The sequence below is a fragment of the Rhinopithecus bieti genome, unplaced genomic scaffold (genome assembly GCF_001698545.2).
Source record: "Rhinopithecus bieti isolate Rb0 unplaced genomic scaffold, ASM169854v2 scaffold_25530, whole genome shotgun sequence".
In the NCBI taxonomy this organism is placed as follows: Eukaryota; Metazoa; Chordata; class Mammalia; order Primates; family Cercopithecidae; genus Rhinopithecus; species Rhinopithecus bieti.
Window position 1 is genome coordinate 216331 of NW_016811646.1, and position 22959 is coordinate 239289.

Here is a 22959-nt window from a genome sequence, read left to right on the forward strand (position 1 = left end):
GTTAATTAGGAGTATAGTGAGCCAGAGACAATAACTTTGGAATTAAATAATAAATTTGGCTACTAAGAAAGCCTATGGCGTCTCCATTCCTAAAGAATCAGTCTGCTGTGGAATGGGAGTCAGAAATGGGTGGGTTACAATTCTGCTTTGGTCTCTGACTCACCACACATTACATGCCTTTTCAGGGCCTGTGTTAGTCAACATTCCCCAGAGAAGCAGAACCAATAGGGTATATATGGACATACATGAAAGGAGATTTATATGGAAATTGGCTGACACGATTATGGAGGCAAGAAGTCCTCTATTATGTGCCGTCTGCAAGCTGGAGCCCCAGGAAAGCCAGTGGTGTACTTCAGTCTTATTCTGAAGGCCTGAGAACCAGGAGAGCTGATGGTGTAACTCCCATTCCACGACCAAAGCTTGAGGACCAGAGAGAGGCCTGGTATAAGTCTGAGAGTCTAAAGCCCTGAGAACAAGGGGTCTGATGTCCAAGGGCAGGAATAGAGGGATGTCCCACCTCAAGGAAGGAGAATTTGCACCCCTTCCACATTTTTGTTCTGTTCAGGCCCACAGTAGATTAGATAAAGCCCACCCACACTGGTGAGGGTGGACATTCTTTACTCAGTCTATGGATTCAATACCAAGTATACTGGGTGTTTCTCCTGGAAGCACCCTCAGAGACACACCAAAAATAATATTTTACCAGCTATCTGGGCACCCCGTAGCCCAGTCAAGTTGACACAAAATTAACCATCACAGGGTGTCAGCATCCTCATCTATCAAATGAGAAGTTCAGCTGGATAATCCCCCAAGTCCCTCATTGCATACTAATGTCCTATGCCATTTAACAATAGGACGTGTAGCCTTCTGCCTTCTGCCTTGAGAAATTTAGGTACTAACAGAAATTGTTTCCCTGAGGTCCCTTCAACTTCAACAATTTAGAGTAATTCACCAATGTGTTTCCTATTTTGAATAGGACTAATGTGTTTCCTATTTTGAATTGCAAAAAATATAACTGTATCCATATTAGTTGATACCAAGGAATTAGTAATTCTGTTGGATATTAAAAGAACACTGGTTACATAAGAATATGGTCATAATTGTCAGAGATATATAGTGAAATTGGTAGGAGTAAAATAACATATCTGGGATTTTTTTTTTACAAAACAATATATATCCAGAGTTCACAAGATTCCCTTTGGGCTGGAAAGGTTTCTGAATATAGTATCTGTGTTGTAGAAAGAGGAGTCAGGGCCTAGAGTATGCAGATGTTGATGGTCTTGAGTGTTCTGAACGCAAAACCAAGAGACTAGAAACTTTAGAGACGACAAAATGCTTTTCCTGAAGACCTGGAACATGAAGGTTTAATTTATTTATCTTTTTCTCCTCCATGTTTTATGATAGGTTGGTAAGTGGAAATCAATTTCCCCTCAATAAAATAGTAGCCCTGAGAGAGATAAGTGACTTTTCTGGGGATACATGCTAATGACAATATCAAAGCCAGAGTGAGGATTGAAGGGTGAGGTACTATCACTACCTCCCTCTACTCTTCTTTCCCCTCCTTCTGGGGAAATGCCAAAGGTTTAAGTATCCTTTTGGCATCATTTGTCCTCCAGGGTCTCTGTGTCTGTCCTGTATCTCCTTATTCATTCTTAAAACTCTTTCTGGTGGTCACAGCTCTCCTTTAAAGAAAGAATAACAAGACGTCATAGCAGTGAACTCAGAACATTATCACTGGCTTTTCACAGGACGTGAGCAACTTTCTCACTGGAGGGAGCAGGGATGCTCGTATGGTAGGTGCTCCTTACAATGATAACTTGACTTGCGCCTACCCTGAGAATGACCCTGTGTGGCTGATGCACCCAAATACATGTTCAGAGTTCCAAGCTAAGGAATTGGAAGTGGCCATCCCAGAGACTAATTCCTTATCTGTGAGGAACATCTGAGCCCCAGCCCGTCCTGGGGAATGTGGGCCATACAGGGGATCAGCATCCTTTGTTTGGGATTAAATGAAGGCTTCCAGGCTGAGGTTGCTATGGGGAGGATGTTAAGTGAAAATGTTTTATAAACCACTTGCCTTTTGCCAGAGGTTGTGGTTGTTCTTACCAGCCCACTGCCACTGGACCAGCAGTTCTCCTGTCCAGCCCGCCACCACTAGACTCTCTCCCCTGTATCTAAACCCCCAGTAAAACCCCAGTGTCTCATTTTCTGGCTCTGGTTCTCTTCTTCAGCCTCTTGAACCTGGTGCCATCCCCTTTGGAGTTGACAGGGATTCAGCACATCACACTACACTAGAATAAAACATGTACTGTGTCCACATTAGGCCAACCAATTTCCATACCATCCAACTTTTTTCACTAACTAAAAATACTATTAAATTTTAAATTGATTCACATAAGAAGTTGCAGAGAAGGTATTTATAGGCAAACCCAACCGGCTCACGTATAAATCATCTATATTAGTTTATTAGGGCTGACATAACAAAGCACCACAACCAGATGGCTTAAAACCACAAAAATGTATTTTCCGACACTTCTGGAGGCAACAAGTGTGGAATCAAGGTTTCCGCAGGATCAGGCTCCCTCTGAGACGGTGGGTGGAGTCCTCCCTTGCCTCACCCTAGCCTCATGTGGCGGCAGCACTCCTTGGCAATCCTTGGCTTGTAGCTGCATCACCCCGATCTCTGCCGCTGTTTTCCAAAGTGTCCTCCCTGTGTATCTCTTCTCTGTCTGACAGAAACACCAGTCCTGTTGGATTAAGGGCCCACCCCACTCCATTATGACTTCATCTTAACCAATTACATTTGGAAGGACCCTATTTCCCAATGAAGTCACATTCTAAGGTACTGGAGGACTTTAGCATCTCTTTTGGGAGGATGCAGTTCAACCCATGACACCATCCAAACAAATGACATTATGAGAAGGTTTCCATTTTTGTCCTCTGTTGTGGTTAGATTCTTGACTTTATGTAATTTAGAGCTAAAAATTTAATTCCTGTCTGAAAAGTGATTTTTGACAAGAAGGACTGAGATCACACCTCAAGTTCTGTGGCCATTGATTGCCCTTTCAGAATCACATGTCCCATCCTGTGTGCCGTGTTCCGAAGAAGCCAGGTGAGCAGATGCTGGCAACGCAGGGATGGTAGCATAGACTACAGCTCTAAGTGAAAAGGACTCATGACTCAACCCTGTAGCTTGCCCTTGCTATGGTTGCCCCACCCCTCCCAACTCCTTATTCCTCCTGCTTTACTGAAACCACAGCTGCCTTGACTTGAGCCATTTTGATTCTGCCACAAATGAGCTGTAAACCAAATCAAGCCACACCAAGCAAATCCAACCCCCATCAAAAGGATTTATTCAATTATTGTTTTCTTTGCAATGGGGAGGGGTCATAAGAGCCTTGTATATCCCAGGGCAAATATTAATCTGTCTGAAGAGTCAGCTTGCCAAGGGGTAATCAGCAAACAGGTTGGTGCTCATGACAGCTGCACAGACTGGTAGTTGAGGATATTCAGTGCCAGGAGCAAACCCTAGCAGGCACCCTTGGTAAATCTGGCAGGCTCTGTGACTTCACCCTCTGCATTCGGAAGCAAGCATTCAAACTTTGACAGGCTTGCAATATGCCCAGGGTAAGTCACCTGGCTTCTTGGATTCTGGACAGATTTCCTTGTGCCATAAGCTCACTTCTCTTTCTCTCCTTCAGGACTAGGTCCTTCAAGGGGATAGCAGAGAAAGCATGTTTGCAGAATCCATGCCTTGTGCCCACTCCCACCCCGCTGCTTGGTACTTTTAGGGAAAGTGGAAAAGAGTAAAGTTACTCTGTCACTGGCAGAGGATGGACAGTAAAGGGAAGAAGAAAATGGGAGAAAGGAGGAATAGGTATCCAATGAGTTTAAAAAAGTAGATTACAATGCTTAAAACCTATCATTATAGTCGTGATGTTTCTGAATGATAGAGGGGGTGGATTTGGCAAAGTTTCTGGAATCTTTTCAGACTTGAGGTCCACCTCCTGTCTTGAGACCAGTTAAGTTTCAACCCCACATTTGCTGTGGTTGATCCCTTGACCTTTGTGTAAATCCTCCCACCTTTGCTAGGCCAGAGGAATGTGGAGTGAGGGTTCTGTCTGAGTTGTACAGTTCCACTGTGGCTCATCCCCTGGCCAATACCTTATGGATGCAGGAAATCTGAGCAGAGAACAAGACTCCCTCAATATTTAGAAACTGGATTGAGATTTCAATCCAAAGGATACAATTTGCCCATCACCTTAGTTGCTTGTACAGTAAATTGAGCAAGTCGAAAACACTAAAAGAACTTTTTTCTCTTGATGCCTAATGCCAATCACAATATTTTTTAGCTCTCTCAATTGGCATCCTGGTTCCCATCTCACTCCTACTGTAGTGCACACTTACCGAAATGAAAGCTGCCTACATAACCACCACCAGCATCCAGATAGGAGAGAATTCAACACCATCTCTTTTTGTCTCCATCAGTTTCTGCTTTTTAGTTATTAACAAATGGCTCTGGTTCCCTTTGCAGTGAAGACCCACAGAGGCAGAAGTCCCTGCTCTGAGTCACTTCAGCTCTGATTTTGAACGCTGACTGGGTGCTCAGCAGTAAGGGTTGAAAGGAAAAAGAGGGAATACAGGGAGGGAGGCAGAGATGGAGGCAGATTTGCAGGTCTGGCCTGAGAGTTGTGCTTGATAAGCAGAGAGCTAATTATCTCTGCAGCTCCACCTTCCCAGTAGTCAAATACTTGATGGGCAGATTAATAAGTGAGGAGGTGAGGATAAGATTAATTATCAAGTCTCAGAGGAAGTGAATGAAATGCCTTCTTGTTCATTGCCATTTATTCAAAAAGAGCTGCTGAACATGAAAGAATATTATCATTTTTGCACATAATTAGAGGAAATAACAGACTAGTATTTTTTAAGCAGCTTTATTGTGATATACTTTATGTTCCATAAAGTTCACTTGTTTAAAGTACAGCCAGCCCTTTGTATTCGCAAGTTTTACATCCATGAATTCAACTAATCAGGGATAAAACATATTCTGGAAAAAAAAAGATAATACAATAAAAAAATACAAAATGCAAAACAATATAGTGTAACAAATATTCACGTGCTGTTTACATAGTATTCGCATTGTATTCGGTATTATAAGTGACCTAAAGATGATTTAAAGTATATGGGAGGATGTGAATAGATTCTGTGCAAATACTACAATGTCTTATATCAAAGACTTGTGCATCTGTGGATCTGGTATTTTGGTATTAATTAGATCCACAGATGCGCAAGTCCTTGATAGAAGATGCTGTAGTATTTGCATATAACCAATTTGTACATGGAACCAATTCCCCATGAATACTGAGGGACAACTGTATACGATTCAATGGATTTTAGTATACAGATGCTCCTCAACTTACAGTGGGGTTAGAGCCCAACAAACTCATTGCAAGTTGAAAGTTAAAACTATTGTTTAAGTCAAAAGGATGTTTTCAACTTATGATAATTTCAACTTATAGTTTATATGCACCTAACCCCATCAAGGAGAAGGTTGAATGTCTATCTCTTTTGCACCCTGGTAAAGTCAAGAAATCATGAAACTATAGTAAGTTGGAGACCATCTGTATTTACAGTTGTGCAACCATCACCATAATATAATTTTAGAACATTTCATCACCCCAAGAAGTACATGATAGCAGTCACTCTCCACTCCTTTTTCTCCCCGACCCCCAGCCCCTGGCAACCACTCATCCACCTTCCGTTTCCATAGACTAGCTTTCTAGACATTTCACATAAATGGAATCATGCTATCCAGCGTCTTTTGTGCCTGGCTTCTTTCACTTACGATATTGTTCTCTGAAGTTTAGTTGTGCTGTAGCATGTATCAGTGCTTCTTTTTTTTCTATGGCTGAGTAAAATTCCACTGTAGGGTTATACCACATTTGTATATCCATTCATCAGTTGATAGACAACACACTAGTATTTTAATGAAAGAGCAAACAAGTGCCATGATCTCTTTAATCTGAATTGTACACCTTTTTAGCTGTACATGAGTTACTACAACCGTTTCTGATCTTAACATCTTAGATTTAAGGGTATTTAGTATTGATAACAAAAATGACTTCTATTTACGTTTGTGGAGAGTGGGGGTATGCAGGATGATGTAATGGTGATAGCACAATAATGTCATGATATTTACATCTATGTTTTTCAACTATTTTAATAGAGTGGGTCTGTATTTAAGACTCCATTCCTTCCTTCTAATAAAATAACATTAGAATGACTGGAGTTTTCTTAATGGCATGCACATGGAACACTGCACTTGCAGTTGTCTGTTCAGCTGACAAGTTCACAGCTGAGTGTGAAGCCAAGTTATAGCAGGACTGCAAGGGGTCTACTGGCTGTGTGGTCCTGTCTGTTTGCATCAGATTTACCCCTCACAGCTTCTGGCTTAAGTATGAATGAGAAGGCATGGAAAAGAGGAGGGATTGGGAGCAAGGAGTTCTGCAGGTCTTAGAATCCTCCCTGGGATACATATTCAGGCAATTCTTACTCCAGATGGCAAAACCCTACACAGCCATTCTTCTTACACGAGGAGTAGAGGCCAACTGAACGCTCTACAATCCTGGCATGGCCATCTCCTACCTTTAAGACATTGAGCCAGTATTTAGTCCATCTCTTTCTCATCAGCAAGTGAAGATAATAATGATTCTTATTTCCTAGAAATGCTTTGAGGATTCCCATAATTCCTGGCACATACCAGATGTGCAATCAATGTTAGCTGTTAATAATCATTAGCATGTATTAATGACTTGCTATTTCCTAGATACTGTGTGCATTCACAATGAACCAAAAAGGTACCTAAAGGTAGCGATAGGTATTTCCACTTTACAGGTGAAGAAACAAGACTCAAGGAGCTTAAATGCCTTGCTCAAAGTCACAAGGCTAGATAGTGGCACAAGTCATGTTTATATTCTTTTGGGTCTGATTCAGAATCCTATACACATCCAGTGAACCATGCTGCCTATATGTAATGAATCAGGTGGACCAGTGTTCACACACAGTAACACAAAAAAAAAATCCTCCAATTTTTTTACATTAAAATAAATGATTGATGCAATTGGGCTACTTTGGAAAATAATGTCACCAAAACCGATGAGGGGGAAGCAAGTGAGAACCTGGGATGAAGCAATTGGAGCAAATTTGGGCCTTAAAGAATCTCAAACCAAAGCACATTATTTGCTCCAATGCTATAATCTTCCCAGCTCTGGCGAGCCAGATCCCCTGGCTTATGGAGACCAAAAGAAACTACACATGGCCCTGTCAGGCTAAAAAACAGTATATGAGCTCGTTTCCATCAGCTAGAGAATGAGGCTATTGTGCCCATGCTGATGTTTCAGTTCTCAACCTAATAGCTTAAGATGTTCCCATTATCAACATCACTTACCTACCCACAGCACTTTTAAATTAGCCTTGGGAAATATGAGTAAACGGAAGCACAGTTTTTCATTCTGCCAAGTGCAGCTACTCCTGAAGAAGGCAGCTTTGGATAGCGAAGCAAAAAACTAGATTGAAAAGCAGAAGTGTCAGCCTTGACACATGCTACTCATTTGCTGCTTTGTGAGGGTCATTTGCTGTGTTGCCTAAGAGTGAGGGAGAAGACAGTTCAAAGGTCAAGGAAAAATGGCATTTAGATGTTCTCCAACCAGGCTGACATAATTGGAAAACTAAAACCCATCTTCTGCTAACTTTCCGCTCTCAACAGTCTTCCTCATTGTGAAGTGTAAAATAGGAACAATTTTGGCTACTGATCTTAAATAATCCTAAGCCCTGGATACTAAGACCAGGAAATATGTATTCTTTTATACTTTTAGGTGTTCTCAGTTGAAATTAACATGAACATAGCAATTTTCCACTTTAATTAAAAGAGTGTGTTCTTTTTCCACTCACGGTATTAGTGGCTTTAAATGCTTAAAGAACCTTTACAGAACACCCCTTATGGGGATTAAGAGATCAGGACAAAGGTAACATTTTAAGAATGTTCTTAATGTTGCAATCAATTGGGGATTATTTTTTAAACCTTTTCCTTTAGAAGTCTAAACAGTGTCTTTTCATCACTTGGAGGTATTTTTTAATCACTGCTTCCCAGTCCACTTTAAATTATTAGTGTAGCCCTAGCTTGTAAATGCCCCTCACCATCAGGGAAAGCTGGATTTACACTCATGGCCTCTGAACTAAACTAAGCAGAAAGTCATTTCGTTCAGGTCCACTGCTGGTGGCCACTTCATCCCCATGTCCAACCCATCATTGTCCCAATTATTTCCTAGAAATGCTTTGAGGATTCCCATAATTCCTGGCACATACCAGATGTGCAATCAATGTTAGCTGTTAATAATCATTAGCATGTATTCATTACTTGCTATTTCCTAGATACTGTGTGCATTCACAATGATCCAAAAAGGTACCTAAATGTAGTGATAGGTATTTCCACTTCACAGGTGAAGAAGTAAGACTCAAGGAACTTACATGCCTTGCTCAAGGTCACAAGGCTAGATTTCTACAGACTCACATTCATGCCACAGTTACTCACTGGACTGGAACAACCGCCTGTGTTTAAGTGATCCTGATTTGGTCCTCTCATGCTTGTAAAATCCAGCTCTAAACTTTACTATTGTCTGCTGGTCAATAAAGGAGACTTGGACTTTGCTTCTTTTTAAATTATCAGTAGTGCTATTTATTTACCTCCAAAAGGATTCTAAGTAACCCACTCTAGATATGGATCTGCTAATAACCAGTACTGTGGCCTTGGCAGGTTATAACAATAATAAAACTTCTAACTTTTCAGACTGTTTCACTGTTACAAAGCACTTCCATACACCTTCTCTTGTCAAAGTTATTATCCTCAGACAACACCAATTGACTGATACACTTCTGATAAAGCTAGTAGATGAAAAACTTAGGAAAATAAGGGCGATGGACAAATTCAAAGGTAACCTTGTTTATCTATTGACTGGTAGGCCTAGAATTTCATTGTGTTGGTCCAACTCTGATTTCAATTCTGGCTCCCGGAGAAGTCCCCATCATGGTTATTTGTCAAGAATCAGAGGTCAGAAATGCCAAAAACAGGGGTTAGGGTGAGTATTCTGTCAAAAATTTATACAAGGAACTTCTTGTATAAAATAAATTAATTAAGGAATTTGGCCTGGATGTCAGTGCCTGCAAAAGGGACTTCAATATTCCCCAGTAGATTACCCTAAGAATATCTAAACTCTGAACTAGGGGTTATAGACTACAGATAAAATTGTAAGCCTCCTGCCTCCTACAGTCATAGCATTTCGAAGTTGAAAGTCCCTTTCCCGGTCTTGTAGCCCTGATCCAAGTTGCTAACCCCTCTAGGATTTTACGTTGTCTCGGCATAAGCATGCACCACGAAGAAGAGCTCACTTCCTACCAGAGTGGCCCATTTCTATTGACTGGTGGGCCTTAAAATTAAAAAGTTATTTGCCTTGTAACATGACCCATTTGTTTTAGCTCTGCCCAGTCATGGGCAATCAGAATGTTCATTGAGGAACATCTCTACCATTTTACTGAACCCAAATATGCCTTAATGTAATTTCCACCATTTGGAAGGTCTCTCTTCTTATCCCTTTGGATACATTTTTTTTGATGATTATAGCAGCCCTGAATGATTTCAGAGATAGAGCACAAAGCTCTTGAGAGCTAGTACATTGTCTTTCCCAGTCTTAACTTCTCCTTGTCTTCTATATCATCTATATCTCTCCCTTTTCCTCTGACATCTGCACCCAGCTCTGTTATAATTCTTTTAGAAATTAAACACAAACTCCTACGTAGAAGGCAGAGAAATTCAGTGAAAAGAGCAGAGGAACTTGGTCCAATCCCTGACAAGTTTCCATCTCTAAAGCCTCATAAATACTATGATTTCCCTGATGGGGGTGGGAGGGTAGAATGACAGACTATAAGTGAGTATTTATTATAACCATCAATGTACTATAAAGCTATTGAATACTTTAACAGTAAATTCTAAAAGACCTCAAGCATCTTAGCTCCTTGTTTTACATCAGAACACATTAAACAGAGAAGCAGCCTGACTTTTCCAAGGACCACAGGACCAGTTAGAATTAGAAACAGAACCTAGATTTTCTGATTCAAAATCCCTTGCTCCCCCCACTGTCTCTTTGTTAAACAATGAAATCAATAACATTATCCAGGCAAAGGCCCTAGAATAGCACCCAACATGTAATAGGTGCCTAATTATTATAGGCTGAATAAATATGTGAGTGAACAAATCAATATATGAATGACTAGGACTCATTTTCATTGATGACATTATACAAGTTCCCTCCAAATGTCACTAATGTTTTTAGTCATTCTTTAATTAGCTCCCTATTAATAAGCTTGGTTCTCAAAGTGTACTTATGAAGATTAAATGAAATAAGGCATTAAAGTGCTTAGAAACAATATCTGGCAGCCAATAAATGTTAACTAATTGTTGTCTTTCTGGTTTTAGCCATTTTAAAAGTAAGATTATGCTGATGCTGTCGGGATTCTCTAATCTGAAAATCACTTTACAATCCACTAATGAAAGGAATTCTGGAATTGCAAAAGGATTACTACTATTTGTCAATTCCTATCCTTCACCTGTAACTAGGCCACCCACACCCACCCCTTGTACTTGGCACCCATCAAGACACAAACAAAATATTGCATTCTTTCGCTTCCTCATCTGGGCTTGTGTTTACTCCACGCATGACCTTTGGGCACTGTCTCCCATTCCCAGTCAGCACTTGCCTATTGGACCTGACAGTTGACTTGACTTTACCCCATTTATCTTGCTCCCTCTGTCTCCATCTCAATCTCAATCAAGATTTTGTAATTCCCCTTTGGTTCCTCCACTCTCAGCCACCCTGGTACCTCTGCTCCTAAACAAGGCCCATGCCTTTCACTCAAGTGGATGTGCTTGCTTCTGTTCAAGTTCAGTCTGCCCAAAAAGAGTGATTCCGAAGTGCTTTATTGACTAAACTTCCTTTTCATTCAACAGTTCCACATGCATGTCTATAAATTGCCATATGTAATCCCTATCAATTGCCAGAAATCCTGACAATTTCTTTCTGAATCTGAGTTTATCTGACAATTTTTCAGGACTAAAGACTAACGTTGAGCTAATGTCAATTTATCTGACAATTTGTCAGGACAAAAGACTAACCTTGGGCTAATGTCAGTAAACAAGAAAGAGCTCAGGAACAGAAAACCAAACACCACATGTTCTCACTTATAAGAGGGAGCTGAATGATGAGAACACATGGACACATGGGGCAGCAAGTGGAGGGAACAATACACACTGTGGCCTATCAGGGTGTGGGGAGGGAGAGCATCGGGAAGAATAGCTAATGGATGTTGGGCTTAATACCTGGGTGATGGGTTGATCTGTGCAGCAAACCACCATGGCACATGTTTACCTGTGTAACAAAACTGCACACCCTAAGCATTTCCCCAAGCACTTAAAAGTTGAAGGAAAAAAAAACAAGAAAGAACTTCAGTAAATTCGTCAATTAGGATTATACCTGTGGTTTTGGTGTGGACAAGAAATATTTATTATCTTTTTAATCTCCATGTCTTGTGATGATTACCATTTCTTTGCTAAGCATTCTTATACACCAGTAACAGACAAGCAGAGAGCCAAATCAGGAATGAACTTCCATTCACATTGCTTCAAAGAGAATAAAATGACCTAGGAATCCAACCTTACAAGGGATGTCAAGGACCTCTTCAAGGAGAACTACAAAACCCACTGCTCAGTGAAATCAAAGCAGGACCACAAACAAATGGAAGAACATACCATGCTCATGGATAGGAAGAATCAATATCGTGAAAATGGCCATACTGCCCAAGGTTATTTATAGATTCAATGCCATCCCCATCAAGCTACCAATGAGTTTCTCCAGAATTGGAAAAAACTGCTTTTAAAGTTCATATGGAACCAAAAAAGAGCCCCCGCATTGCCAGCAATCCCTAAGTCAAAAAGGACAAAGCTGGAGGCATCACGCTACCTGACTTCAAACTATAACTACAGAGGCTACAGTAACAAAACAGCTATGGTACTGGTACCAAAACAGAGATATGACCAATGGAACAGAACAGAGTCCTCAGAAATAATACCCACACATCTACAGCCATCTGATCTTTGACAAACCTGAGAGAAACAAGAAATGGGGACAAGGATTCCCTATTTAATAAATGGTGCTGGGAAAAACTGGCGCTAGCCATAAAGTAGAAAAGCTGAAACTGGATCCTTCCTTAACCCCTTATACGAAGATTAATTCCAAGATGGATTAGAGACTTAAATGTTAGACCTAATACCATAAAAAACCCCCTGAAGAAAATCTAGGTAGTAACCATTCAGGAACATAGGCCATGGGGCAAGGACTTCAATGTCTAAAAACACCAAAAGCAACGGCAGCAAAAGCCAAAATTGACAATGGGAAATCTAATTAAACTAAAGAGCTTCCTGCACAGCAAAAAGAACTAAACGCCATCCCAGAGTGAACAGGCAAATCCTACAGAAATGGGAGAAAATTTTTGCAACCTACTCATCTGACAAAGGGCTAATATCCAGAATCTACAAAGAACTCAAACACAAATTATACAAGAAAAAACCAAACAACCCCATCAAAAAGTGGGCCAAAGGATATGAACAGAGCCAATTTCTCCCAAAAGAAGACATTCCATACAGCCAACCGACACATGAAAAAAAATGCAGGTGGGCTCCATCATCACTCGGCACATCAAGAGCAAATGCAAATCAAAACCACAATGAGATACCATCCCTCACACCAAGTTAGATGGCAATCATTAAGAAGTCAGGAAAACCAACAGGTGTTGGAGAGGATGTGGAGAAATAGGAAACACATTTTACACTGGGTTGGTGGGACTGTAAACCTAGTTCAACCCATTATGGAAAACCAGACTGGCAAATTCCTCCAAGGATCTAGAACTAAATGTAGCCAATGTGAGACCCAAGCCATCCCCACTACTGGGCTATATACCCAAAGGATTATAAATTATTCTACTACCAAGACCATGCACCAGCGTATTGTTTATTGGCAGCACTATTCACCAATAGGGCAAAAGACCTTGGAAAATCAACTGCCAAATGTCCATCTGTGACAGACTGGATTAAGAAAATGTGGCACATATACAGCCATGGAATACTATGCAGGCATAAAAAAGGTGAGTTTGAGTCCCTTTGTGGGGACATGGATGCAGGGCTGGAAACCATCCCATTCTTAGCCAACCTATCCACAAGAAGCAGAAAACCAACACCGCATGTTCTCACTCAATAGGTGGGAACTGAACAATGAGATCACTTGGACTCGGGAAAGGGGAGCATCACGCACTGGGGGGCCTATCATGGGGAGGGGGAGGGAGGAAGGGATTCAGTGGGGAGTTATACATGATATAAATGATGAATTGATGGGTGCTGACGAAAGTTGATGGGTGGCAGCAGCACCAACATGGCATAAGTATACATATGTAACAAACCCCTGCACGTTATGCACATGTGGCCTAGAACTTAAAGTATAATAAAAAATAATAAATAAATAAATAAAATAAATAAATAATTATAGCCATTTCTTTGCTAAATTCATCAATTAGGATTATACCTGTGATTCTAGTGTGGACAAGAAATATTTATTGTCTTTTTAATCTCCTCATGTCTTGTGATGAATTACCATGTATTATTTTCTCATTTGTTAATTGTGTATCAACCCCCACTTTATTCCACCCAGAATGTAAGTTTCTTCAGAGCATGGACTTGACCTGTTTACATCCACAGCTCTATCATCAGCACCTAAAATACTACTTGGCAAATAGCAGGCAACCAGTTGGTATTTGTTGAATACTCAGTGAATGAAAGCATAAATGAATGGCTGGGAAGCAGAATGGAATTGTGGTTGGAGCACAGCCTTTGGCATCAAAGAGATCTCAGTTCAAGTTTTGGATATGCAACTTCTTAGCTATGAGTCTTCTCTGAATTTCAGTTTCTTCATCAATAAAATAGGGGTAATAATAGTGCCTACCTCAGAGATTTTGGGGAGCATTAAATAAGATAATGCCTGTAAGGTCCTTAGCATGATAGCTGGCATATTTTAAGAACTTAGTAAATGTTGTCTATTATTTTCAGTGAAAGTCCTCAAATGTTGAAGCTTATCAGAGGTAATTGAATTATTTAATATGACTGGTAGTGATGATTATACTAAAGACAAATTAGTGTAATTAGTCTGTCAGCAAGATTGGATTTAGAGTCAGGTTGAACAAAAAAAAATGTATTAGTCACACCCACCATATTTAAAGCACTATACTAGACTTTCAGGAGTGGGTGAGATGCAAGGATATGACACAGCCCCTTCCCTCTAGGAACATAGAACTGAGATTTACTATGTGTGCATTGTACCATGCTGAAGATACAGAAATGCGTGGCAGTGTTACCTCCCACATCATCCAATTTACTCTCCATGCTCTGCAGAAAATTCTTCTAAAACACTCAGCCTTTGCTTTGAACCCCTATAAAGACAAGAAACTCACTGACATATGAAACAGATGATTCGCTTTGGGAACAGTGATCACCACTAGAATGATCTTAAAATTAGCACAAATCTACCACCCCATGATTTTTACACATTGCTCAAACTTCTGCCTTCTGGGAACCTCTAGAATAAATTCATTTTGCACTCTTCTATCAGAAGAGCTTCTATTAAATTATGTCTCCCCACCCCATAATGGTATATCCTCATATTAGGAAGTATATGCAAAATTTTACATCTCTCTTGCTTGTCCAGAGCAATCAGGCACAATTTAGCACATATTCAAGGGCCATCTTAGAGTCAGACAGAAAAAGGATGGCATATCAGAGTTCAGCAAAGTAATGCCTGCAGGCCAGATCCAGCCCATTTATTTATATAAATAAAGTTTTATTGGAACACAGCCAAGCTTATTCATGTACATGTTGTCTGTGGCTGCTTTTGTACTACAGTAACAGAGTACTCGGAACATTTAAGCCTACAAAGCTGAAAATATTTACTATTTGGCTCTTGAAGAAAAACTCTTTCAACTTCTGCTCTATGTGACAGAACTTGAAGATAAGTAACATGCTTTTTCCTAAAGTGAGGAGCAGGGAAGTGAGCATAGTACTCCAAGTGGGAGCTAATGTAGAATTCATAGAACTAAGTAGTACTATCACCTCCCCTGTTCTGGATGCAATACTTCAAATGATGTGACCAGAGATCAGGTTGGTCTTTGACTGACACACAATACTCAAGTATATAAAAGATGAAATCTGTCAGTTATTTCTCCCAGGAGCTTCTATTAAATTATGTCTCCCCACCCCATAATGGTATATCCTCATATTAGGAAGTATATGCAAAATTTTACATCTCTCTTGCTTGTCCAGAGCAATCAGGCACAATTTAGCACATATTCAAGGGCCATCTTAGAGTCAGACAGAAAAAGGATGGCATGTACAGCTAGGATTTTGAAGAGAATATAAAGAGGATCTTTACATGCCCAGGGGTAGGGTTAGAAGAACAAGGGAATTTGTCACCCCCCTATCTGCATGAAGAAGAATGGAGAGGGAATAATTTTGCCAGGGCCCAGTAATAGCTGGAGTCATGACTACTTAACTGGACTTGTGGTAAAAGAAACACAACCATGGCTAGCACCACTCTCTGAGGCAGGCAGAGAGGAAGGGAAATCGATACCCTAACATGCCTCTCTCCGCGCTCTACGCACTGTGGGTAGAACTCTACTTGAAGCTAGAGGGCACGGGAGTCAGACTCACCAGGCACAGACCAGGTAAAGAATAGATGTGGGAGCCAGGGTAGAGGATGACAAGGGCTAAGTGGTGAGCCAAGCATTTCATAAACGCTGAATGAATAATAGATGAATGGACCAAGTGGGCCCAGGGCCTGTCACTCAATCGGTGTTTGCTGAACTGCAGAAGCCATCCCTTTATGCCCGCCTGCCCTGAAGCCGTCACTGCTGCCGTTTGCTGTTACAGACGTCCCACCGCCAGCACAGCCCTTGTCCTGGTTCCCCACTCCCTCGCTGACCCCTCAGGGTTTCTGTCAAGAGTGTAAAAACAGTCTGGATCTTATTTGGGAGATGACAGAATGGAACAGGATTTGCTCTGAACAGAGCAGGACAACTCTAATCAAAGACAGAACTTTAAGTTCTAAAATAATTCTTAGAATCTAAATTTTTTTTAAACAGAAAATTTGGTGTCACTGCATCCTACAGAGAAAAATGAGTGGCTTCTAAGAAGCGTACCCCAGACATCTGTGTCACAGGCTCTGGATCCAACAGGCCCCTTATTATCAAATGCCTCGTAGCTGGCTGTCTTACGCTCAGATGGCCCTTGCCACATGGTAGCCTTTGATTGTAAAGACTTCCAGGCTCTTGATTAATCACGCCAACAGCAGCAATGTTGAGAAAATTGTGTGTGTGTGTGTGTGTGTGTGTGTTTGTGTGTGTGTGTGTGTGTGTGAGTGAGAGAGAGAGAGAGAGGTTGTCAATGGCATGAGGCTGCCAGTGGCCAACCACAGCTTCCTGCCAGTCACCTCCTCCTCTGTCCATTGAGTCAGCATGGAGAATATTCAGTGCTGGCTTCCTCAAGGAATAATCCTGAAGATTCTGGATTTTGAAGACTTAGAAAAAGCATTGTTTGGTCTGTTACTCTGGTTAGATTATTTGCCTTTGCTTGGAATGGGCAAGACAAAATTGGGCATTAAATTAAGAATTGCTGTTCATATATACCGAAGCCCATTTTAAAAAGTAGCTGTAGGCTGGGCGCGGTGGCTTACACCTGTAATCCCAGCACTTTGGGAGGCCGAGGCAGGCAGATCACTTGAGGCCAGGAGTTTGAGACCAGCCCGGCCAACATGGCAAAACCCCATCTCTACCAAAAATACAAAAAATTGGCCAGGTGTAATGACGTGTGCCTGTAGTCCCAGCTACTTGGGGCAGGGGGTGGGTGAAGTGGGAGAATCACCTGAGCCCTGGGAGGTTGAGGTTGCAGTAAGCTGTGATTGTGCCACTGCACTCAAGCCTGGAGACAGAGTAACAGCCTGTCAACAACAACAACAACAGCAAAAACATAGACCTATGCAGGTCTATTTTGCAGTCAAGTCTGGAAATCATTTTTTTTCTAAGATCCATACATCTAACAGCTGTCCCTTCATGCTTCCCAGACCCAGACCAGTCAGTCCCCAGAGTCTGAAAGTTCTTATACAAAACCTAGAATTCCAATTCATCTATAACTATGTCACAATTTGTTAATAAATTTCTTTAAGGTCTCCAGGACCAAGTTTTATGAAATCTAATCCCAACTAGGATAACTGGCAAAATTTGAGTAAGCCTATAGATTAGGTAATAATACTGTATGGATGTTAATTTTCTGATGTTAATTATTGTACTACGTTTAGGTAGGAGAATTGTCCTTGTTCTTAGAAAAACACACTGAAATATTTAGTGGTAAACATGCATCATGACTGTGACTAAGTCACAAATAATTAGGAAGTAACTTTTATGTGCAGAGAAGAAAGATAATAAATCAGATGTGGTAAAATACTAACAACTGACTATGTGGGTCAAGGGTATATGATATTTTTTTTAGTATTTTATAACTATTCTGTAAGATTGAAATTACTTCAAAATAAGGCTGCCAAAAAACTAATTTTAGAACATTAGAGCTGTCTCATGCCTATCACTGAGGTGCCAGTGTTCAGCCATGCTACATACTGCAGAGTGAGCCAGAAATGGAATCTCCTGTTCTCTCGTCTTTCAGCTAAAATGAACCATTTCCTCTTTCAGCTGAAGAACTCTCCTACTCATGGAGGCGAACACTGAGGATGCTTTCCACATGAATCCTGAAGGTAAGGGGGACTTGTTCACATGCCCCTCAGTCACACCACCCATCTGCCCCACTGTCCGTTTCATCCAGGGCAGGCACTCAACTATCTTGGTTCACAGAATATCATCTCAAACCAGTCAATGTCTACACTGGCACATTCTGCTGTCTTCAAAGGCTGTTTCAATCTCCCCAGCCTGTCCAGCTCAGGAAACCTGATGTTTATCCTTTGCCCTGTTTTTCCTCAAAGAAAATACCAAAGCTTTTCATAGCTGATATCTCCTAGTGGTACAATAATGAGAGAGTTTTATTTTCTTCTTGTAGTGTTCTGTAATTGAGAGATTATCGACAATGACTGTGTTATTTTTAGAATCAGAGAGAGAAATATTATGCTTGCTTTTATTTTCCTAAGCAACTCTACATAAATTCTTGCCACAGCTTTCTGGGCCCTGTAATGTCACTGCTGTGTCTCCTTCCTCCCAGCCCTCATGGCAGGACTCACATGTGACAGACTCTGGGTCTTCCCTCATCTACCAGTGGCAAGGAAACCCTAGGCTGCCAGGACTGCCTAGCAAATAGATCATGAAGTATTATGACTCCATTTTACAGATGGAGAAACCAAGCCCCCCGACTTGCCTCTATCTATACCACAGTCAAATGGGATCTGGACCCACTGAGATGAGCTCGACGTGTACGACTTTGAGGCTGTACTTTCTCATTCAGAGGAAGTTAAGGAGCCAGGAAGATAGGAAAACGATGAAGTTATTGGTTGAAGAAAATTCTAGGCAAAATTTTCCTGAGACTTCTTGGGGCCATCTAAGGGAACTTACTAGTCTTCCCACATTGAAACATGATAGCCCCTTGAGAGCCATCATGCCGCTTTCGTGTCAAGAACTGAGCTTGAACTTGCCCTCTGGACCAGGGTTTCTCAAACAACACTGTGGACGTTCTGGGTCAGATCGTTCTGGGTTGTGGGGCTCCTCTGTGCATCATATGATGCTCAGCAGCCTTCCTGGTGTCTCCCACTAAATACCAGAAGGACACCACCCACCCCCGCTCTAACAACCAGTGATGTCTCCAGACAGTTCCAAGGAGGACAAAACTCCCCCCGACAGAAGTAATAATAAAATAATGTTTCCAGGCTTTGCCAAATGTCCTCCGGGTGGGGACAAAATTGTCCCTACCAAGAACCACTGCTCTAAGTTTTCTCAGCCCAGCGGGAGGTTTGTTTTTCATGGAAATCAACTGAAATGTACAGTGTTCAGAATAAAACTATAAATACTTGCAGAAGAAATGTCATCAGTTATCAAAATGCCCTGGGTACAAGAGCACCCCATAGCATAATAGCCCTGCCCAGGAACCTCTGGTATTGGAAGGGGTGAATCGAGCCATTCAGACTTCTCTGAGTTGCTTTCTCCAGTCTTGGCTTCTACCCACTGATGTCAAATGCCTCATGCTTTTACTGGAAGGAGAGGCAAATGAAAGAGAACAGGGCAATGCTGAATACTGAGTGGACGCTTCCTTTAAGAGTTTGAAGAAGTCAGAAAGCACCCAATAGTCTGAGTTGTGTTGCAAAGCTCTGGGAAAATTTGGCTGCTACTTTGCATTTGTGTGTGTATTCATTATTGATAGACATGTATTCATAGACAACATTATTGCACAAAAGATTTGAGACATAGTCTCTGCTTCACTTTATATAATTTCAACTTTTTACAGCAAAAGGCTTACCATTCTAAAGAGTGGCTTAACCAGAAATCATTTTTTTTAATTAACCAAATAGTATAGAGTAGATAAGGTGGTGGTAGCAGGTTTACATGTGGTACCAATTGACAAACCAAGGCCCTAAAAGGAAATTCCAAAGCCCTAGGGTTTGTACACACACTTCCTACTCATCTTTAAGTGCACCTCGAGGACCTTTTATTCCTCTGATTGATCTGCCCCTGACCCCTGCACCCAGTCTCCATTATCCTCCACCCTTTCCCAACCTGCTGTTTGGATTACAAAGATGCTTCTGATTCCAGTGGATATCTGTGAAATCACAGGCAGGAACTTGAAAGCAGTTACATGGTCAAGAGAAACAGAAACACAGCTCAGTTTCAGGGTAAAAAGAACATCCAGAAAGCAATATTCGTAGAAGAATTCGGAGTGGGGGAAACTCCTTGAAAGAGGGGATTAAAAATTAAGAGTAAAATTGCAATTCCTGTCCAAGACTCGACCCAAAGTGTCACAGTCCATTTTGCAGCCTTTACTATGATGTCTGGTCTCTTTAACTTAATTGTTAACTTTCCAGTCCTGTCCCAGTGGTAATCATCACTCCCTAACAATCACTCCATCATGCCCCATACCCACCCAGGGTGGAACAAACTGTCTCTCTGCCTGGCATGCCAGATTCTTTTGCAAGAGCCCTGGCATCCTTCAGGCTCTGCCCATTCCAACCCTCCCACTTCCAGCCCTTTCCCAGGCTCCCATCCACACAATTCTGCACTTAACTCTGTCCAGACTGCAAGAGGCCAGGAGGAGCTTAGAAGCAGCCCAGGGTGCTAGGGAGGATGTGTCCACCCATAGGGTGTGCTTTGAAGTTCTTTTAAAGCTCTATACTCATAATCTTTTCCCCCACCACTTACCTGTTAGAGTTTCTCAAATTCCTATCATTCGAGCCTCTGCTTTGACTAAATTGTGGCATTACTCAAAACCTACACATGTACCTAAGAGAGAAAGGCCTTAATTTATGGGTAGCAATTTGTTTATGAGATTGTCTTGCTGGTGCTTCTTTAAGAAGAGACCCTTGGGATTGGGACACAGGACAAATTAATTTTGATTGCAATGGAGAGACTGAAACGATTGGAATATTCAGCTGTAGACCTGTACTGTCTGATACACAAGCCACTAGCTACTTGTAGCAATTTAAATATGAATTAATTGAAATTAAATAGTATTAAAAATTCCATGCTTCAGTCACATTGAGTAAATTCCAAATGTTTGCCAGCCTCATTTGACTTGTGGCTACCACTGGACAAAGGAAATCCATTGGACATTTCCATCATGATAGAAGGTTCTGCTGAACAGCGTGTCTCAAGACTGAGGCTGGTACTTCCAGCAGAGAGTTCTGGAAAAGAGATGCAGCCCAATATCACCAGCTCTGTGGGCAGGGATAGAGAAGAGTAGAAGGAACCGAATTCCAAAAGGGAAGGGAGCCAAAGCTCAGGCCCAGCCCTGAGCAAACATGCATCTGCCCCACCCAAACTCTTTATGTTAACAAATGGAAAGAAAGGAGCTACTGGAGTCGGCTTCGTAGCCCATTTCCTCCATTGGATGGCCTCCGAGTTCTGTGGGCTTCTGATGAAGCAAAAGACCCCATCCTGAATCCTGAGGCAAGAGGGACTCAGAGTTTCACTCACATACGGGAGCCACTGGGCTCCTAGACAAAGGGAGATCTCACTCTGGTGACACAAGGAGCCAGGCAGTGTCCCTGAGCCCACTTAAAGCAGTGAGTTTCCAAGTCAAAAGACATTTCAAGGAAGAGGAGCATCTTCTCCATCTGAAATTAGGCCTCCACTCAGAAAAATCTGAGGAGCCTGGAGGGTTCCAAGGAGCAATTGTAACCCCAACTGATGATGGTGGAGCATTTATCAAGCCTTGCCAATGACAGTGGTTCATGCTTCGATAGCACTTTGCAGCCATGTGGCACACTTGCACAACAATGTCATTTATTTTATCCTTACAACAGTTGACTGAGGAAAGCAGGGCACATGTGACCCTCTCGACACTTTACATTAAAAGATACTCATGCTCAGAAAGAGGAAAAGACATGCCAAATTTAATGTGGCTGATGAATGACAGGACCAGCTCTAGAAACCAACCTCCTATTCTGTCTCTCTTAAGTGATGGGGTTACTTGGTACCTGTCCAAGTCCCTAAGTGTGTTGACTCCAAAGTGTATGCCTGCCTATGGATCATGCTGCAAAGTCAGTTCATATCCAACTTCAAGCTGACAACCGAGCCCTTGAAGACTTCTGCTAGACCTCGCTGTCAAGAACATTCCTAAACCAATCACAGGCAAAAGGCAAGTGAGATCACCATTGTTAGCTTAGACTAATACCTCCTCATCCCCTGAGGCTAGATGCCTGATACCTAACAAAACTGGATTCTGTGGACAAAAATGAAGGGAGAAGTGGGTGTTGGAGAAGCAACCAGCAGTGTCTGCCAGACCCGGCTATATTCAGGGCTATGATAGACAAAGAAGAGGGGCTTTCTCCTCCTCTCCTGAAGCAGCCTCCCCAGGCAACCCCTCCTGGCCTCCTAAGTCAGGTCAAATCGGCCTGCTATTGGTTCTCATGGTACCTGCAGGGCTTCTTCTTAGCACCTGCATCATTTATACTGAAGTGTTTTATTAGCTCCTCTCTTCAGGAGACTGGAAGTACTAGGAGGGTTGTTTCAGCACAACATTGTATTCTTAGGACCCTACCCCTGCATCAGTTGATGTTTGTTGAAGGGTTAACAGATGGGTGGGTAGGTAGATTGATGAATGGATGGATGGATGGACGGAAAGATGGATAAATGAATGGGTGGATAGATAGGTGAGTGGGTGGATGGATGGATGGATGGATGGATGGATGGATGGATGGATGGATAAATGGGTGGGTGGATTGATGGATGGATGAAAAGATGGGTGGGTAGGTTAATGGATGGATGCATGGATGGACAGATGGGTGGATGGGTGGATGGATGGATGGATGGATGAATGGATGGATGGGTGGATGGATGGATGGATGGATGTGGGTGGGTGGGTTGATGGATGGATGGAAAGATGGGTGGGTAGGTTGATGGATGGATGGATGGATAGATGGGTGGGTGGGTGGATGGATGGATGGATGGATGGATGGATAAATGGGTGGGTGGGTTGATGGATGGATGGAAAGATGGGTGGGTAGGTTAATGGATGGATGCATGGATGGACAGATGGGTGGATGGGTGGATGGATGGATGGATGGATGAATGGATGGATGGGTGGATGGATGGATAATGGGTGGGTGGGTG

The 22959-nt window shown here is 41.9% G+C and overlaps 1 protein-coding gene across 2 annotated transcripts in view; it reads left to right on the forward strand.

Annotated features, from left to right (window-relative positions):
* The window catches only part of PRLR (prolactin receptor), a 167098-nt gene that overhangs the window by 90645 nt on the left and 53494 nt on the right, over positions 1-22959 (forward strand). For both annotated transcript variants that reach the window (XM_017894520.1, XM_017894521.1), the window contains exon 2: positions 17887-17948. The gene's annotated coding sequence lies outside the window, so the exon portion shown is untranslated. The remainder of the gene's footprint in view (positions 1-17886; positions 17949-22959) is intronic.